General features: G+C 40.8%; 1 long non-coding RNA gene across 10 annotated transcripts; it reads left to right on the top strand.

The window, feature by feature from the left end:
* The first annotated feature begins 2,010 nt into the window (after window positions 1–2,010).
* Window positions 2,011–17,018, top strand: LOC120112410 (uncharacterized). Of its 10 annotated transcripts, none has more exons than XR_005514031.3 (5): window positions 2,011–2,208; window positions 11,114–13,181; window positions 13,287–14,120; window positions 14,215–15,264; window positions 15,337–17,016. It is a non-coding gene; the product is annotated as an uncharacterized LOC120112410 (long non-coding RNA). The 10 variants fall into 10 exon arrangements; XR_015968859.2 differs by having other exon boundaries at window positions 2,022–2,208; window positions 11,114–11,318; window positions 11,568–13,181; window positions 14,215–17,018; XR_016396483.1 differs by having other exon boundaries at window positions 2,023–2,208; window positions 14,215–14,370; window positions 15,691–17,011.
* The last annotated feature ends 1,785 nt before the right edge of the window (window positions 17,019–18,803 follow it).

The raw sequence follows: 18,803 nt of genomic DNA, 5'->3' as shown, positions 1-18,803 counted from the left end.
ACGGCTTGTAACGTCTCGGCCCATATATGTCTACTGGGCTTGTAGTGTTCTCTAAATCTCGACCGTTGATATTTAAATTTAATCAGCTGCTATAATCGGGTCAATTAGATGTCGCCTAAATTCTGATTTTAAGTTACGACTTTGAAATTAGACCGGACACCTCCATGGTTTATGTCAATTGGGAGCTGAAATGTTTAACCAATCTCGAGAAAATTCTGATTTTGTAGCTAAAAACTTTAATCTATTCTTCTCCTCAGTCCTTAGGAAATGTGCTAGCCTTACAATATTTTGTTCATACTTCTTAGAAATTTGTATCCTGGAAGAGGTAAAAAACTGAATTTTGTTAAGGCTAAGGATTTCACATTTAGTTTTGCAATTTGAAGACATATAGGCAGCATTCTGTTCTTATGCACAAGTAAGAAATTATATTTAAAGCTTTTTTTTTTGAAAAAAAAATATAGACGTGATAACAATCATGAAAAATTTCTTAAACATCTTTGGATTGATGTCACTTGAAATTTTTTGGTTGAATCCCATTCATCTTCTTCAGGTTTGTGACTTCATTTCTTTTGCCCAATTTCAGACTTTGACACCTGTTGCAGTGCTTTTCATTTCTTTATCCACGAAGGATACTGACGTTCTTCTGCCATCGTGTCGTCATAGCTTTACTCTTAATATTATGATATATGAATCCATTTGCTGACCCAAGGGCTATGTATCTTTGAAGTGCCATGGTGCATTTAAATATTTTGTGCATGGGGTATACGTGTCGTTTGCATTGTAGTTGCCTTCGACACATGTAAACAAAATTATCGGCCTACCATCTTGGTCAAGGAATACTCTGGAATAGTAAACAAGTTGATTATTTAAAAAAGGCAGCTCAATGCACTAAACTCCTGCCATTACAGGGCTGAGAAGGATCAGATGTAGCCTTACTTTTATATGCAGGGAGATTATTTTCATGCTTTGGACCGATGATCTTCACCTTATCATTGCATCAAGTTGATTTTTTAATAATAATTACTTTGTCAATGGCAATAAAGTGCCATATTTTTTTTATATAGATTATATTTGGGAGTAATTTAGTTTTGTTAGTGAGTGAGGCAGTTTAAGTAAGTGTTATGCGAAGCTAGATTAGTACCTTGCTTTGCTCAAATATTGAGTAGGTAGTTACCCTTTTTTTTTTTTTTGCTAGAAAAAAGGGGTAGGGGGGAGGAAGGGACCAACCCACTCCCGTGTAGCAGCCCCCACTGAGCCCCTACCCCGCCAGGAGAAAGTTCGATGCGGATGCGGATAGACTCTGTTTTACTCATACCCTTCCCATCCGAAGGTGAGTACGTCATACTTGGCACCACCAAGCTACAAGTGGAAGGAAAGCATAACCGCCAACGAGCCAACCGGGCGTAGGGCATCCGGTCCCCAAATTTAATCGACGTCCGCGCGTTTCGAACCCGGACAACTCGAGTGGAATTATCGCTCCCTTACCACCAGGCTACCACCTTGGTGGCTGTAGGTAGTTACTTTCACCGTGAATGTCACTGGCAAGGGCATTAAATGGCCAAATGAAGGGAGTATCATCTACTCTTTTACTTTTTTCTTTAGATGACTGGGTTTTTAACTGTCCAAGGACCTAGTAGTTTGAATGATAGGGATTTCTTAGATTTAGGATTTTTTAAAAAAAAAAATTGGATAAAAACATAAATAGTTTTGGCTCTTATTGATTGCTTCAGTTATCTATAGGTTTGCGGCTACAGACAACTCCATCTGACCGAGTTCTTGATGACTCCTGCAGGTACGGTCTGCTAAGCTAGACACATGGCTTCCAGAGCAGATGGCATCGATTCAATGTAACTAGCTTAATCTTCTCCATCATCTTGTGTCTTGAAGTATTCGCAACTCTTTGATGATCACCACTTCACTTTTACCTGAAAATTAGAGACAGCATGGCCACTCTGTAATATTTACTTCCAATTTTCAACTACTCTTGCATGCAGCAATGGGAAATGAAAAGTCATGAAATACCTACTAGCTAGGAAGCAGAACTATGACAGAGTGGGAATTGAAAACTGTTGATTATTTTGGACTTTGCTCCAAATAGTGGCTTTGAGAGGGACCTATTTGCAAAATGACATTTCATTAATTATATATAAGGTACACGTTACTTGTTCCCGTGGGATGAAGGGTTTCTGTTTTGTTTTAGGGTGAAAGGTGTCACGCCCCGGATCCGGATCCGTGACACGGCCGTGCTATTGCCGACTATCGCCCACAGTAGCACGCAGCCTCATACAGGGGTAACAGGTAGCCAAAAAGGATTCATCCTTATATATATATTAAAAGTTTGCAGTACAACCTTCAGATTTGAAACCAAAAATACAGAACTTCTATGCTATTCAAATGTACAGAAGTATATAAGCTTCTCCAAAAATACGAAGCTCTGTAACAAAATAAAAACATATCTGATGGCGATCACTGGTGAGGATCTGAAAGAAAAAGTAAACGAACGGATATGAGCTACACGGCTCAGTAAGTAATCCTGCATAATCCTACCGGATCAACCAGTAGACTAAACATGTAAATCAGGGTTTTGAGAAGCTGACATGCATGTTTATCTAATAATCATCCTGGCATAATAAGTATGCAATTTAAACAAAGCAGTAGTGCAAATCATAAAATTTTCATATTATATGCATATGAAACCGTGCCCCCCCGGCATGCCGTGGTCCTTTTACTCTCGGATGCTACTGCGAAGTCAGACTCGGCCACTGGCGGGGCCAGCTCAGTTACTATTCAGCCACTGGCGGGGCAAGCTCAGTTACTATTCAGCCACTGGCGGGGCAGGCCCAATTCCAATTTAGCCACTGGCGGGGCAGGCTCAGTTACTATTCAGCCACTGGCGGGGCAGCTCAGTTACTATTCAGCCACTGGCGGCTCAGTCATTCTCAGTAGCATCTTTGAGCCCATTATAGTGCCTCTGGGCTAGCTAAGACTTTATAAACTTACATGCATGATTATAATATCAGTATCATCATGTTGCATACATAGCCATAGCTTCTGGGATCATTAAAGTTACTTATGCATTGTAACATATCATGTATGAAACATATATACTTAAAATAAATGCTTAGGAAACATTAATAACATAACATGATCCATAACAGGATTAGGACAGGTTACTTACATTCTTCACTAATCATGCATACAATTCAAATTGTATGAAAAACACTGGTTCATCTTATAAAACGTAATACAAGATCTACGATAGGATTAAGACAGATTACTTACCTCAATTCGCTTTCCAAATTGCTCAAGTCCAGGTGACAAATCCTTAATCACCTAAAACAACATCATAGGGTTTACATTATTCCCCATTTATTTATTATAAAATCTCTTAGTTCATCATACTATGAACTTACTTGCTTGAATCCCATCCAAGGATCTAGCCAAGTCCAATTTACCCAATTTAGAGCCTTTGGGGCTCAGTTTAAAACCAGATTGGGCCCACATGGGTTGATTGGGTTTTTAATTGAAGGATTGGGCCTCGTTTATAATTGGGTCCAACCTTTTCTAGCCAATTGGGTCCTCTGTCAATTTACTGGGCCTAATTTAGTATTAATTGGGCCTGCTGGGATTAACTCCACTCAACTAGGTTCGGACCCAAATCAATTTGGGCCTAATTTGGTTCGGATTTGACCCAATTTGCAGTTTGGGCTCGTCCAGACTTAACACAATCTGATTGAGCTCGGATTTAGACCTGCCCAGTCTAATTGGGCTTAGGTTAGTCGGCTAAACCCCCTCTTTTTATATTTTTTTTTTCTTTCTTTCTTTCTTTTTTTTTTTCTTTCCCTTTTTCTTCTCTTCTCCTTCTTCTTTTCTTCTCCTTCCCGAAGCTTCCTCTCCTCCCTTCTTCTTCCATCCCGATCTCCCCCTTCCTTTCTTCTCCGACGATGGGAGCACGACGAGCGGAAAGGGAGGACGGCGAGCGGAAGAAGGCCGGGCCACAACCGGCGGCGTCCACGGCTAGGCCCCGCGGCGTCCTCGGCCGAGCCTGTGACGACGGTGCTCGCGGCCGAAGCCGGCGGCCGCCGCACACGACGAGGAGGATGAGTCCCCTCTTCCTCTCTTCTTTCATTCTTCCCTTTTCTTCAACCTCCCTTCACCAACCCCCCATATTCTCTCTCTCACTCCCAAACCCTCTCTCTTCCTCTCTTCATTCTTCCCCTGTGAAGGAAGAAGGGGGGTTTGGGAGGGCCGAGCCACAGTCGGCGGTGCCACGGCCGAGCTCGCGGCGTCCACAGCCGCGCCTGCGGCTGAGCCCACGGCCGCGCCTGCGGCGGCCTTCTCTTCTCCCACGGGGAAGAGATGCCGGGAGAAGCCGGCGGCACTGCGGGATGCCCGCGGCCGCTCCCTTGGTCTGCCAGCAGTCCCCTTCCTCCCTTCTTTCTTTGTTTCTTTGTTGTCTTGCACAAAACAGGGGGAGAGAAGGCAGGGGGCTTACCTGGCTTTTTGCTGGTTACCGTTGGGCAGTTCTTCCCCCTGGTAGTCCCTCCTTCCTCTTGGAGCTTCAGGGCTCCTTCGCCTTCGGCTCCAGGGCTTCGGCTCCCTCTCTCTTTCTCTCGTTCGGTGTTTAGGGGGGGTCTGTGATTTGGGGTTGCCGGCAGAGGCTTAAATATTTGTTTAGAGGATGAAACCCCCCTCTGAGAGGTCCCATCCTCTCCTTTCCTCCATACTTCGGGACTGGCCGCCGCCCCCCCTTGTCTCCGGCGCGCCGGCATCGGCTGCCAGCAGGGGGTGCGGTAACCCCTCCCTGTCGGTCTTATCCCTTCATTTTTTTTTTTAATTTCTGATAATAATTATGCTGGCTACAGTGAAATTTGGGCCCAACCCTTAACTGGGCCTATTTCTTATTGGGCCTAGTAGGTTGTGGGCCCGGACATTACATCCTTCCCCCCTTAAATAAATTTCGTCCTCGAAATTAAACATACCTCGGTTCTCGAAGAGCTGAGGGTAGCGTTGTCGCATCTCTTCCTCCAATTCCCAGGTAGCTTCCCTTTCAGTGTGGTTGGTCCACTGGACTTTAACGTAGGGAATGGTGCGCCTTCGGAGAATTTGCTCTTTTCTGTCTATGATGCGCAGGGGAGCCTCCTCATAGGTTAAATCTTTATTTAATTGCAGAGGCTCATGTGGTACCACATGGCTGGGACCCGAAACGTACCTCCGTAACAAAGAGACGTGAAAGACGTTGTGTACGCCTGATAGCTCTGAAGGTAGGGCCAGTTTGTAGGCAACTTTGCCTATTCTAGCAAGAACCTCAAATGGGCCAATGTAGCGAGGACTTAATTTGCCGTGTCTTCCGAATCGGGTAATACCCTTTGATGGTGAAATTTTTAGGAAGACAAAGTTCCCCTCCAAAAATTTCAAGGCCCTTCTTCCTCTGTCAGCCCATCTTTTCTGTCTATCCTGGGCAGCCTGAAGCCTTTGCTTAATTAGTAGTACCTTGTCTCTGGTGTGCTGGGCCAGTTCGGGGCCTAGCATTTTCCGTTCCCCGACATCATCCCAGTGTAAGGGGGATCGGCATCTTCTCCCATAGAGAGCTTCGTATGGGGCCATCTGGATACTGGAATGGTAGCTATTGTTATAAGCAAATTCCACCAGTGGTATGTGACTATCCCAGTTTCCACCTAGGTCCACAGTGCAAGCCCTCAGCATGTCTTCCAGAGTTTGGATTGTCCACACAAAGATCGTAATCGGCTTAACAGAAATAGGTGAGAGCATTAACATCAAACACTTTTCATAATCTATAATCCTCTTTCTTCTCTTAATTTTGCCTACAATTTAATGATCAACCTTTACCCTAGCAAAACTTCAAACCCCTTTCAAATAGGTAGATCGAAAATGTCATAGCTAGGAGTAAGGAACATTCCAGGTCTGAGCCCATCCAAGGCACCATCAATCCGTTAATACTAAATTTAAGATGCTCAAAATCTCTCAAGAGTTGCCAACAATAGAAAAACTCACTGGTGAAATTATATAGCTATCTCCAGATTATTCATAGAATCAACAACACTTTTCTCCACTAGAAAGTTAACTCAAATCTTCTAATAATTCTCTTTATCAATACAACTTCATCAGTAGATCTTATCAAAAGAGTAAGGTCCATTACTTCGAGATTTAGTTCTTTTAATAGGTGATCTAATTCAAACTTTTTTTTTGTTGCTTATACACGAAAATCAACATCTTAATTTTGAATAAAAATATCAAATTTCTTTATCAAACTATCAACTGCTCTCGATTAACCGATCTATCACAAGATTGGATCATAAACAACTCTAGTCCACTCTTGATTGAAATTCATCATGGTCTACTGATAACCTCAATTTCTTTTAATCAGATGGAGAGTTGATATTAATTAAAAAAAATTCAAGCTTCACATTTAGAAGGACGGAGGTTCATATCAGCATATTTCAGATCTGAGATCAAAATCGATGATCCATTAATTCTAGTCAAAAGATGCTAAGAATTTCTTAGCACGACATAAAACTGGAGAATCTAGGATAGCACCGTGCTATCCAAAATCAGAACATTCTCTTTTTATTTATCAAGAAAAAATCCTACTACACCAAAAAACAGATCAAAACTTTCCGAATTAAAGGAATCGCACTTCTAACCAACTTAGGTAAATAATTCAGACCACTATATTTTCGCTGCGCACTCTGATTCAAAACATCAAAATCCTTTGAATTCACTAATAACTTTTGATCAACATACTACTTGTCTACAAACAGAACTATTTAATACCTCATGGATATTTGCACTACAAATCTTTCCTCCATCTAGATCGAATTTTACTTAGCTAGAACTGCTTTTTACTTTTCCATGAACGAGCAAAGAAAGGGTATCCCAACATGAGATCCCCTTAAACAAGTGACAAACGTTTTAAACGAATTTTACATTTCCAGCAACTTCAGCCATAAAAATGAGCCTTCTTTTCTAATAAGAGATGAACTCTCAAATCATCTTAGAACATTTTAAGCTCAGAATTATGTAAACTTCTAGAAATTGTTTCTCAATATCCTAATCTTATATTAGGTATCTTTAAATTGCATGAACAATAATCTGCCCTACTTTAGCATTGCTAGAAAGTGATTCTGGATCTCACATCTCCGTTAAAAGAAAAGGATGTATACTTTTGGTGTAAGATCTCTATTTAAAAATCTTCTTCTTTTGTACTCTTTCCACCAGACGATGATATGTGGAATTATCATCCATAACTTTCACCTTCCTCATGAAACAATTTAAACTTGCTTCTTAGTGATAAACGAAAGCATTTGATAATTGCCCCTCTATTAGAGATGAAATAGTTTATTTCAAATCTTAGAAGCAGGGTCACTAAGTACAAACCCCTGAATCATCATGTGCTATTGGGCCTGTTCCCATGTCAACTCTATTGCTGATTCCACTCGCATTTCCTAATGACCCCATGTCATCATCATTTTCTTCTTTTTTTTTTTTTTTTCAAAACATCAACTAATATTCGTTTAATTGATTTATCACAGGATCACAAACAACTGCACTTTATCCATAGTAGAACATTTGAGCCTAAAATATTCTTCAACATTGAAAATTATTCTCAGGATTTACTAAATGACTTCCAATCAAAATATTAATCTTGCATTATAATTTGCAAAGATCTAATATTTCACATTCCAAGTAAACAAAGGGAAAACTCTTAGATCTCATTCTCAAATATATTTTCTTTCTATATAATAGTTTCATGCATAATTGTCATACAAATTTCATCCTCGAAGAATAAAAATCTTTCCTTGTCCAAGCCTTAAACAACTTATGAATGAACCCTATCTTGCCATCAAAATAATTAACTTCAAACTAGAAGTATTATCCACAGTACCCAGTATCAAGTTAAACTTCCAAAATCACCTATATACTAATACACAAATAATCACTATGTACTTTAACATTCCATGGCTAGTACTCCACTTAATATCAGTCAAAATCTAATTTAATCATAATCCAAAAAAAACAAATTACTCCATCGAGAAATCTCCAAAATAATTTATTCTTATTTTGGCATGGCTTGCTAGCATTCTGATTCAAAACACCAAAATCCTTAGTAGTCTTAAATCTTAAATTCTGATACCATACCTGTCACAATCATGCCCCTAGAATGGTTTTGTATTAGCCCTAACATCTTTCTTTTTGTTGCTCATTGTCACCTATCAAAATATTTGTGTCAAGCAATTTTTGTGACTGACCGATGATGCGACCAATAAAATCTTTTCTTTCTTTCCAATATACGAAATCTCACTAAATGAGACTTAACTACCCATGCCCTTATTAAAATTTGAAATTTTTTTTTTTACTCATGATTAACCTATAGCTCTGATACCACTATATGTCACGCCCCGGATCCGGATCCGTGACACGGCCGTGCTATTGCCGACTATCGCCCACAGTAGCACGCAGCCTCATACAGGGGTAACAGGTAGCCAAAAAGGATTCATCCTTATATATATATTAAAAGTTTGCAGTACAACCTTCAGATTTGAAACCAAAAATACAGAACTTCTATGCTATTCAAATGTACAGAAGTATATAAGCTTCTCCAAAAATACGAAGCTCTGTAACAAAATAAAAACATATCTGATGGCGATCACTGGTGAGGATCTGAAAGAAAAAGTAAACGAACGGATATGAGCTACACGGCTCAGTAAGTAATCCTGCATAATCCTACCGGATCAACCAGTAGACTAAACATGTAAATCAGGATTTTGAGAAGCTGACATGTATGTTTATCTAATAATCATCCTGGCATAATAAGTATGCAATTTAAACAAAGCAGTAGTGCAAATCACAAAATTTTCATATTATATGCATATGAAACCGTGCCCCCCCGGCATGCCGTGGTCCTTTTACTCTCGGATGCTACTGCGAAGTCAGACTCGGCCACTGGCGGGGCCAGCTCAGTTACTATTCAGCCACTGGCGGGGCAAGCTCAGTTACTATTCAGCCACTGGCGGGGCAGGCCCAATTCCAATTTAGCCACTGGCGGGGCAGGCTCAGTTACTATTCAGCCACTGGCGGGGCAGCTCAGTTACTATTCAGCCACTGGCGGCTCAGTCATTCTCAGTAGCATCTTTGAGCCCATTATAGTGCCTCTGGGCTAGCTAAGACTTTATAAACTTACATGCATGATTATAATATCAGTATCATCATGTTGCATACATAGCCATAGCTTCTGGGATCATTAAAGTTACTTATGCATTGTAACATATCATGTATGAAACATATATACTTAAAATAAATGCTTAGGAAACATTAATAACATAACATGATCCATAACAGGATTAGGACAGGTTACTTACATTCTTCACTAATCATGCATACAATTCAAATTGTATGAAAAACACTGGTTCATCTTATAAAACGTAATACAAGATCTACGATAGGATTAAGACAGATTACTTACCTCAATTCGCTTTCCAAATTGCTCAAGTCCAGGTGACAAATCCTTAATCACCTAAAACAACATCATAGGGTTTACATTATTCCCCATTTATTTATTATAAAATCTCTTAGTTCATCATACTATGAACTTACTTGCTTGGATCCCATCCAAGGATCTAGCCAAGTCCAATTTACCCAATTTAGAGCCTTTGGGGCTCAGTTTAAAACCAGATTGGGCCCACATGGGTTGATTGGGTTTTTAATTGAAGGATTGGGCCTCGTTTATAATTGGGTCCAACCTTTTCTAGCCAATTGGGTCCTCTGTCAATTTACTGGGCCTAATTTAGTATTAATTGGGCCTGCTGGGATTAACTCCACTCAACTAGGTTCGGACCCAAATCAATTTGGGCCTAATTTGGTTCGGATTTGACCCAATTTGCAGTTTGGGCTCGTCCAGACTTAACACAATCTGATTGAGCTCGGATTTAGACCTGCCCAGTCTAATTGGGCTTAGGTTAGTCGGCTAAACCCCCTCTTTTTATATTTTTTTTTTCTTTCTTTCTTTCTTTTTTTTTTTCTTTCCCTTTTTCTTCTCTTCTCCTTCTTCTTTTCTTCTCCTTCCCGAAGCTTCCTCTCCTCCCTTCTTCTTCCATCCCGATCTCCCCCTTCCTTTCTTCTCCGACGATGGCAGCACGACGAGCGGAAAGGGAGGACGGCGAGCGGAAGAAGGCCGGGCCACAACCGGCGGCGTCCACGGCTAGGCCCCGCGGCGTCCTCGGCCGAGCCTGTGACGACGGTGCTCGCGGCCGAAGCCGGCGGCCGCCGCACACGACGAGGAGGATGAGTCCCCTCTTCCTCTCTTCTTTCATTCTTCCCTTTTCTTCAACCTCCCTTCACCAACCCCCCATATTCTCTCTCTCACTCCCAAACCCTCTCTCTTCCTCTCTTCATTCTTCCCCTGTGAAGGAAGAAGGGGGGTTTGGGAGGGCCGAGCCACAGTCGGCGGTGCCACGGCCGAGCTCGCGGCGTCCACAGCCGCGCCTGCGGCTGAGCCCACGGCCGCGCCTGCGGCGGCCTTCTCTTCTCCCACGGGGAAGAGATGCCGGGAGAAGCCGGCGGCACTGCGGGATGCCCGCGGCCGCTCCCTTGGTCTGCCAGCAGTCCCCTTCCTCCCTTCTTTCTTTGTTTCTTTGTTGTCTTGCACAAAACAGGGGGAGAGAAGGCAGGGGGCTTACCTGGCTTTTTGCTGGTTACCGTTGGGCAGTTCTTCCCCCTGGTAGTCCCTCCTTCCTCTTGGAGTTTCATCCTCTCTCTTTCTCTCGTTCGGTGTTTAGGGGGGTCTGTGATTTGGGGTTGCCGGCAGAGGCTTAAATATTTGTTTAGAGGATGAAACCCCCCTCTGAGAGGTCCCATCCTCTCCTTTCCTCCATACTTCGGGACTGGCCGCCGCCCCCCCTTGTCTCCGGCACGCCGGCATCGGCTGCCAGCAGGGGGTGCGGTAACCCCTCCCTGTCGGTCTTATCCCTTCGTTTTTTTTTTTTTATTATTCCTGATAATAATTATGCTGGCTACAGTGAAATTTGGGCCCAACCCTTAACTGGGCCTATTTCTTATTGGGCCTAGTAGGTTGTGGGCCCGGACATTACAAAAGGGATTTCAGCCGCTGCACCCATCTTCTTCATCCTCTCGTGCGCTCTCGGTCTCCTGGCAATATTCGACTTGGGTTCCCTTTTGTCTTCACTCGCTGGAGGCTTTCTTCCTTCTTCCCTTCTTCAACCGTGGCTTCTTCCTATGACTTCCCTGTTTCCGTGAGCCTCTTTCTTCTTTGTTGTTCACAGTACATGCAACAAGGGAAGGTATGTTTTTGATATTCATTTGATCTACCATTGGAGCCGTAGAAAGGTTGATTTGCATACTACACTTTTGATCTATCATTGTGGCTGCAGAAGGGTGATCCGATCAGGTTGTTTTTGCTTTATATTTGGTTTATCTTGCCTCCTATTGTGATCATTTGGCAGTCCATATTTTGGGCTCTTATGTATCTATGTTTGTACCCTATTGGGAAGATTGACATAGTGGATTGCTCTTCCTCCCCGTGGATGTAGGCACTTGCTGCTAAACCACGTAAATTTGGTGTCTTTGTGCTTATCTTTTCATGCCTGTGATGTGTTTGATGGAATGCCTGAATGAGACCAATTGTTAATTGGTAAGCCGGATACAGTGAGTTTTGTGCCCAGTAATCTCAACAAAAACTTTATTCGTGCAAAGTACATATTTTCTCTTTAGATTTATTCCATAAGTTGTTGCTTTTCTCATGTTAACTACAGGCTTAAGGCTAAGCTTGTTACTTAGAAGAGAAAAAAAAAAATATCTGCCAGATATGAAGATAAGAGATGGATACCTAGGAACGGAACATTAAAACCTTCAGACGCTTAAGAAGAGAAAGTTCTTGAATTTCAGCAGAAACAGTGTGATAGAGATGGTCATGTGTTTGCCAACAACGTAAGTCTTCAGAAGAGCAGCATAACCTTCCATCACCCCTTGCAAAGAAAAATATTCTAGTGGCTTCAAAGCATGGTATGCTGGCATATCGTACGGATGGTGTACCGATACTCGGTATACCAAATAGACTCTGTACTGTACTGTACCATATCAATACAGTGATAGCACCGGTTTGGAACAGCTTCACATGGATCAGTGACTATTATCTTTCCTTAAGAGCAAAACTAAACAAAACAATCTAAACTAACACCGGTCCTTACAAGTTACCCTGAAAAAATCAGGGTAGTGCCCCTAAAACTGAGGCCTAAATGGGGCTTTCACCCCAAGTCATGTGGAACAACACCAACCAATAACTTAACTAGGTGCTGGTTATTTGTAAGGTTTGGTGTAAATTTACCATTTCTCTTTCCCCAACTGCATCGCTTTGCTTACCTTTGTGTGAGCATGAAAGAGAGAGAGATGATTATTGGCTAAAATTTGCTATTATCTTTAAACTGAGATGACTAAAAAATATTTCTGTATGTCTTTTCCAGCATTTTGCTGGAGTCATCACTAATAGGATAATGGTTACACTTTTTCCATTGCGTAACTTGCGAATTCTCTTAGATATTTCAACTATTGCAATCTATTAAGTATTAAGTATTAGCTCTCCTGCCCGGTAGCTGTCTCAATCGGTCGAGCTGTCACGGCCGGGGAAATGGTTTTATACGCAATTTCTCAGTCCTAAAACGAATCTACGTATTAACAAGGTGTTTTCTTCTTAATGTTTTATCCAGAAAAATGTTGAAATTATTATGATTCACAAGTAGCCTGATGAGGTGGAACTGGAAAACAGGTTTCTTCTGAACCAAAAGCAAAGCCAGTTATGCCCAAGTCTGATTCATCACAACACCTGAAGACAGCTTCTGCCAAAGCTAAAGCCCCAGTCCCTGCTAAAGTTGATGCCCCAATGCCTAAAGTTGATACCATGCCAGCGCCACCTCCAAAAGTTTGATACGTGGCTGATCTTCTTAATATGCTCTCAGTGAAAACCCTGAGCGAAAACTGCTCAGAATCATCATCCAAGGATGATAATGCATGGGCAGAATTCCAGAGTAGGATACATTGCATTCTTCCATGTTTCATAAGAACTGATATCAAATTTTCTCTGTGGCGCGATCTGTTTCTCATAGCCAGTTTTCAGAATGCAACTTCTGAATAATATATCTACACTTTACGTAATTCTCTTAAAATTTGTTTTATTTGCTAATCCTGGATGTTTAATTCTTGAAGCAACTATTTTAACTGTATTCACTTTTTTATGATGGCTTTGCTTTTTGCAGCTGCACTGGCAACAACTGCTGCAGACAGAAACACTACCGCAAAGCCAGTCGAAAATAAAAAAACAGCCTGCATCAGGAATTGAAGACCTAGTTAAAGATTCACCACCTGTGATTCTATCTTCAGCTCCAGTGAAACCCCAGAGGAATGTTAAAAACATTATTATGAACCTCTTTAATGAACATGTGGGTAGGATGCAAGTATCCATTGTTGTTATAGATACAAATTATTCACAGATTTTGGCAGCTATTGTTATCATTTGAAGAAAATGAAAAGATTATTGGTTATCAACAATGTTTCTTCCATTGTCTGATTCTAATGGGCTACCGACACACATCGGCCCTACCACCTGGTTTTTAGAAAGCTAAGCTTATGGGGCGTTGCATAAAATACATCCTTCTTAAGATCAGTGGAACTCAGATGGTTGCTGTTTTATAATCAGCTGATTCTGCCAACCGGTTATTCCATGTGCACTTATTATGGTTGTTTTATATCTTGGTTATCATTTTTGTTGCAGTAGATCTTCATAAGTTGTTATAAGTGCTCTATCTTCATTGCATTGGTGATTTATCGCGGTCCTATATTGTGTCGCCATATTCCATTCATCAACAGCAACTCGCCTTCCTTTCCCAGCAGCAGGCTCTTGTCATGGCTAGCTGCAGCTAAATCTGGCGGTGTGCCTACAACATTTCCTGGAAGAACTAATCAACTGGCTGTTAATATATAGTAGCCTGGCTAATGGAAATTTTCCAATGCAAAACTGGCCAAATATCAACTATCAGATTCCAGGAATGACACCATCAGCTGGTCAGAAGGGTGTGAACAACTTTAGTCAGGTGATGCTTTTGAAAGCTTAGATATATGGTTCTTAGGTACTTCAAGAATGCCAAATTACTATAGTTTATCCTATTTCTTTTTATTTTGCAGCAGATAGGAAGCATTGGCAGGCACGCCCCTCTGGGAATTACAGTTATTTTCCAACATCTGGGTAGCTTGCTTGTTCACCTTTTGACTATTTCTTCCTTTTTGCCTGTATTGATGCTTCATTTTATGGTGGATAGCAGTACGTACATGTGCAGACAAAAGGTATTTTTTAGGTTACTTTATGTGAAGGTTATTGCATTTCTAAGGATTATTCTTGTATGTTAAAGTTTTTTCAAAAAAATATATGCGCTAATCTAAAGTCGATCTCTTGAGAGTTCTGATCATATTTCACATTATTTAAACACTTTAAAAATTTTTTGTGGATGTTGGTTTATTTTTAAGACTGGTTTCTTTTTGAACTTGCTAACATATTTCAAAATTCAGCACTTCAAGCTGAGGTTCTTATCCCTCATAATTTTGTATTGTAACTTTCTTGTGATGTGAAGCATAAGCAGAAGCTTTTGTATGCATATGATGCACTTCTTTTGTTTAAGTTTACATCATATATTTTGCTCGGCAATGGATCATGCATCTCAAAGGATGGCAGACTCTCTTTAGTGCGCTCGTCAGTCAACACTGGAGAAAATAGGATAATAGGAGTAAGTCTGAGATACCGCAGTGGTAGCTAAATGTTGCATCGTTCTACAGAAGCTCAGTTTGAATAACCAAAGTGAACTCATTCCTTTATACATGAATAAGTCGATCAATGTTAATAAGTAATCTGAATGGTATTTCACAAGATCATCTCGAGAAGGTGTTCCACTTTTCCCTCTAGTTCTCTTTCTTTCACAATTTTGGATATTGAAGAGAATGGGCACCTGCAATAAAGGGCAGCTTTTGAGTTATGGAATCTGCAAGATGCTTAGGTTGAGGGTGGTATTATTGTTTTATGCTTTAGTCATTACATTAAATATATACTCTACTATAGATTGGTTATTGTTCATTGGCTCAGCTTACAGACAAGATCCTGAACCATTTGTAAACCTGCTGCCTATCAAGTTACTAGCAATCAACCTCAAACAGTATTTTGCCACACTGGAAATAGTTTGTATTGCTGTGAGTAATCCTTTTTCCTTCTTCAGAGACATGCATCAGTTGTATCATAAGAAATCATTTTTTCTGTTTCAGAATGTACACTATGTGCTCAGCATCATCCATCATCAACGGTGTAGCCATTGGTGGAGCAAGTTAGGCCTATTGTGTAACAATCCAGGATCTTATCTTTGGGTTCTTTAGTCTTGTATAAGTACCCAAGATCTTCTCGGCAAATAACCGGTATAAGACTAAACACACACCTATACGGATTCTCACATGTTGCACCTCCTGCCTCTTCTGTGACACCCAGTCGATTAGGCAGTGACAACGATTTTTTATCATCAACTCGAGGGATGATGCTCTCCAGACATTAAAACCTTTTCACCAGACACCAGGGCAGATGCTTTCATCTTCTCATGACATGGCCATTTGTGGTTCTATTTGCAGATTGGGTCCGGCATGCAGTTCCTTGTAGAGACTGTTTGGTGTCACATTGCTGACTTCATTTGTATGTGCAGCTGTCCAGACTCAACAAAGCATGGCCTAATTTGTTGGTGCTATTTCTTCCAGTGATTCATATGGATGTGAATCCCTCATGTTGGGAGATAATAGACTTTCCGAGTAAAAGAGCATAAATTTGACTAGATCTTTCTGGCGAGGTTAGGGCTCCAATCAGTGTCATCACAAATTGTTGGGTAGGGAAGCAGTATACAGCATTTTTGTACTGTGGAGCTAGTCCTTTTGTTTGAATTTCTTGGAGAAAAACGTAAAGGGGAGAGGAGCTGAGTGCAAAAAGGAAGTTTTGTTGCATCACCTGAACTTTGTTTCAAATCAGAGTCTACTTTCTTAATTCAACTTATTTGCTTTTTCTTAATTTTTTTGTCATGCATGAACGAACTCTAATGCAATCTTTGATATACTAGCTCAATTAGTAGATTATAATGCCCTTTACCCAAAAAAAAAATTGTATTCTCCTGCCTCTGGTTCAAATTTATCAGGCTTGAGGTGGTCCAAAAGCTGAAGTAATGAAATCTTGATTGGTGTTCCTCAAAACTTGAGTAATGAAAGCTGAGTGTTGCTCCTGGGATTTCCCACTGAGACGGTTAAAATCACTACTTATCCCAAAAGCTTAAGCCAATAGGATGAAATAGATTTATTTATATATTTTATATTTTCTTTCACTCTTCTTCAAATATTGGCCGGACTTTTTTTTAATGGGTTAGCCCAATATGTGAAATTTTAATAATCGGGTTAAAGAGTGCAAAGACAGGTTCTAATTCAAGACTTCTGCTCTAATGCCATGTTAAAATTATCACTTGTTCCAAAAATTTTAATAGGTAGGATGAGATAAATTTATTTATATATTTTATATTTTTTTATACAGACTTGCTACTGTAGCTCCACGTCTTCTGGGCATTCCTTAGTTACATTGATTGCAACCCTGTGCATGCAAGTGCATGCAAGCTGGAGTGTGCACGCATACTCATGGATGAGCGAGTGAGTGAGAGGGAGAGAGAGAGAGAGAGATTCTTTGAGTAGGATGGAGGTGCGTTGGATTGGGTGGTCTCTACCTTGGCCTGTCACTAGGTTTGACTCAAATCAGCTTTTTACCCCCTCGTTGGGAGATTTTCAATTGGTGCCACATTTAAATCATAGTAGCTGCATATTGTTAACTATAGTTCATTTCGTCAATTTGGGTCCATGAGGAAGTAATAGAAAAGTTTGGTTTACGATTGGAATCGGAATCGGAATGAAAATCAGAGTGGTCATATTCTTCTAGGTATTTGGTTCATGACCGAAATCGGAATTAGAATTATAATAAAATTTAAATATTAAAAGTTGATTCTTGAGAGTTGAGATGTTCTTATTTTTCTTAGAATAGAAATAAGAATAAAATTATCCAACCAACCCATTTTCATTTCCATTCTGAGGCACAACTCTCTTCAACCAAATATACCTTAAAAGGGGTTCCAATTTATGATGAGTTTGGTTTACGATCAAAATTCAAATCAGAATCGAAATAAATTGTAATAGAATTCGGAATGGATACATTCTCTGATACATTTGGTTCATATTAAAATCAAAATTAGAATCAAAATCAGAATTTTTTAAAATAAATCTTTTGAAAAATCTAGAGAAATATTTTTGAAAATTTAATTTTAAAAAGTAAAGCTAGCATGATAGTATTTGAATACCTGGACGAGAGCCGAGATTAAATTTTTAGAGATTGGGGCATATTTTTATTCTCTCTGAGATAGGAATAAGAATGGAACCGTCCCAACCAAGTAACTTAAGCAAGGGTCACTTATCCTTATTTCTATTCATAATTCTCCTCAGCTAAACATGTCCTTAATTTCATTCATCCCCGGCACAAATAGATTCTCAGATGTTCAGGTTGGATACGTTCGGACTTCGTGACTGTTTTCTTTTTTTCATGGTACAACCACTCCGGGTTACACCCAGGCGACGACACCCACTCACTAAATGTGTAGGCGAAGAGAAGGGTGCGGTGCACTGTACTGCTACGCGAATACAGCACTCTCGGACCTGACCTTATCGCTTATGCCAAGCTCCGGACCTATGGGTGCCAGGATCTTCCATCCAAACGTGGCAGCCAACTATTGGATGGGCGGCGCTGCCCAAATCTCTGCATCCACTCCGGTTTTCGGACGGGAGAGTCAGACCGGGCCCAGTTAAAACTAGCTACAGTAACACATCACATCATAATGCATGAAGCCTTCTTTCTTTGCGTCGTATAGAAGGAACGAAACTTCGGCGGGGTGTCATGGAAGCTGGCTATTTGCGTCCACGACTAGCCATTTAGAAAGTGGTGTCGGCAACAGCAAAGCCTTATCCTAACAAATTTCTGCGGCAAGATCGTATGCCTACACGTGGAGCCACATGAAGAGCTGCCCCACCAGTATCTCCAGCGTCTTCATCTATGCCTCTTTTTTATTGTCTTCTTTCAAATAAGCGTCGCTCTCGACCCCAAAGTGCATTGGATTCTCTTCAAACTTGGATTTGGGTGCAAGAAAATTTGGCGTTACCATACACCACTTCAGGAAGACCCAAAAAAACAAAGAGTCGTCGCCTTGAGGCATGCATAAAGGTAGACTAGGTAGTGTAGTTTCGGCAGCACATGCTTGCTTGGTAGTATATTTATTAAAAGCTTCTTCATGTTGGATGTCTCCCTTCAACCCTTTATAATCTCCCCGTTCACAAAATCCATCATATCTGAGCCACCTAAAGGAAAAGGCATCTTGGGTAGTTTAGAAAGGAGAGAGAGATTGCATAGTTTATAAAGTCATAATGCTTTATGGCCGATGGCTAGCTATCAAACAAGAAGCACCTTACAACTACCTATATTTATCATCTTTCATCAATATTTCAATATTGGATCACATGCGTACCTACATGGAGATCCCATGAACGTTAGTATCTGAAAATGGTTTAGGTGTCAAATGCATAATCATGCACATGTACGCCACCAACGCATAGTTTTAGCTTATTGGCAACTAATTGGTTTGTTCTGTTACCGTCCAACAATTCAAGATCAAGGG

This window comes from Phoenix dactylifera, chromosome 9 (assembly GCF_051530095.1).
Source record: "Phoenix dactylifera cultivar Ajwa chromosome 9, Ajwa_hap1_PhDact_Kaust_v1.1, whole genome shotgun sequence".
Taxonomy (NCBI): Eukaryota; Viridiplantae; Streptophyta; class Magnoliopsida; order Arecales; family Arecaceae; genus Phoenix; species Phoenix dactylifera.
Note: the sequence above shows the minus strand (reverse complement) of the source record. Positions and strands in the feature narration are given on the sequence as shown.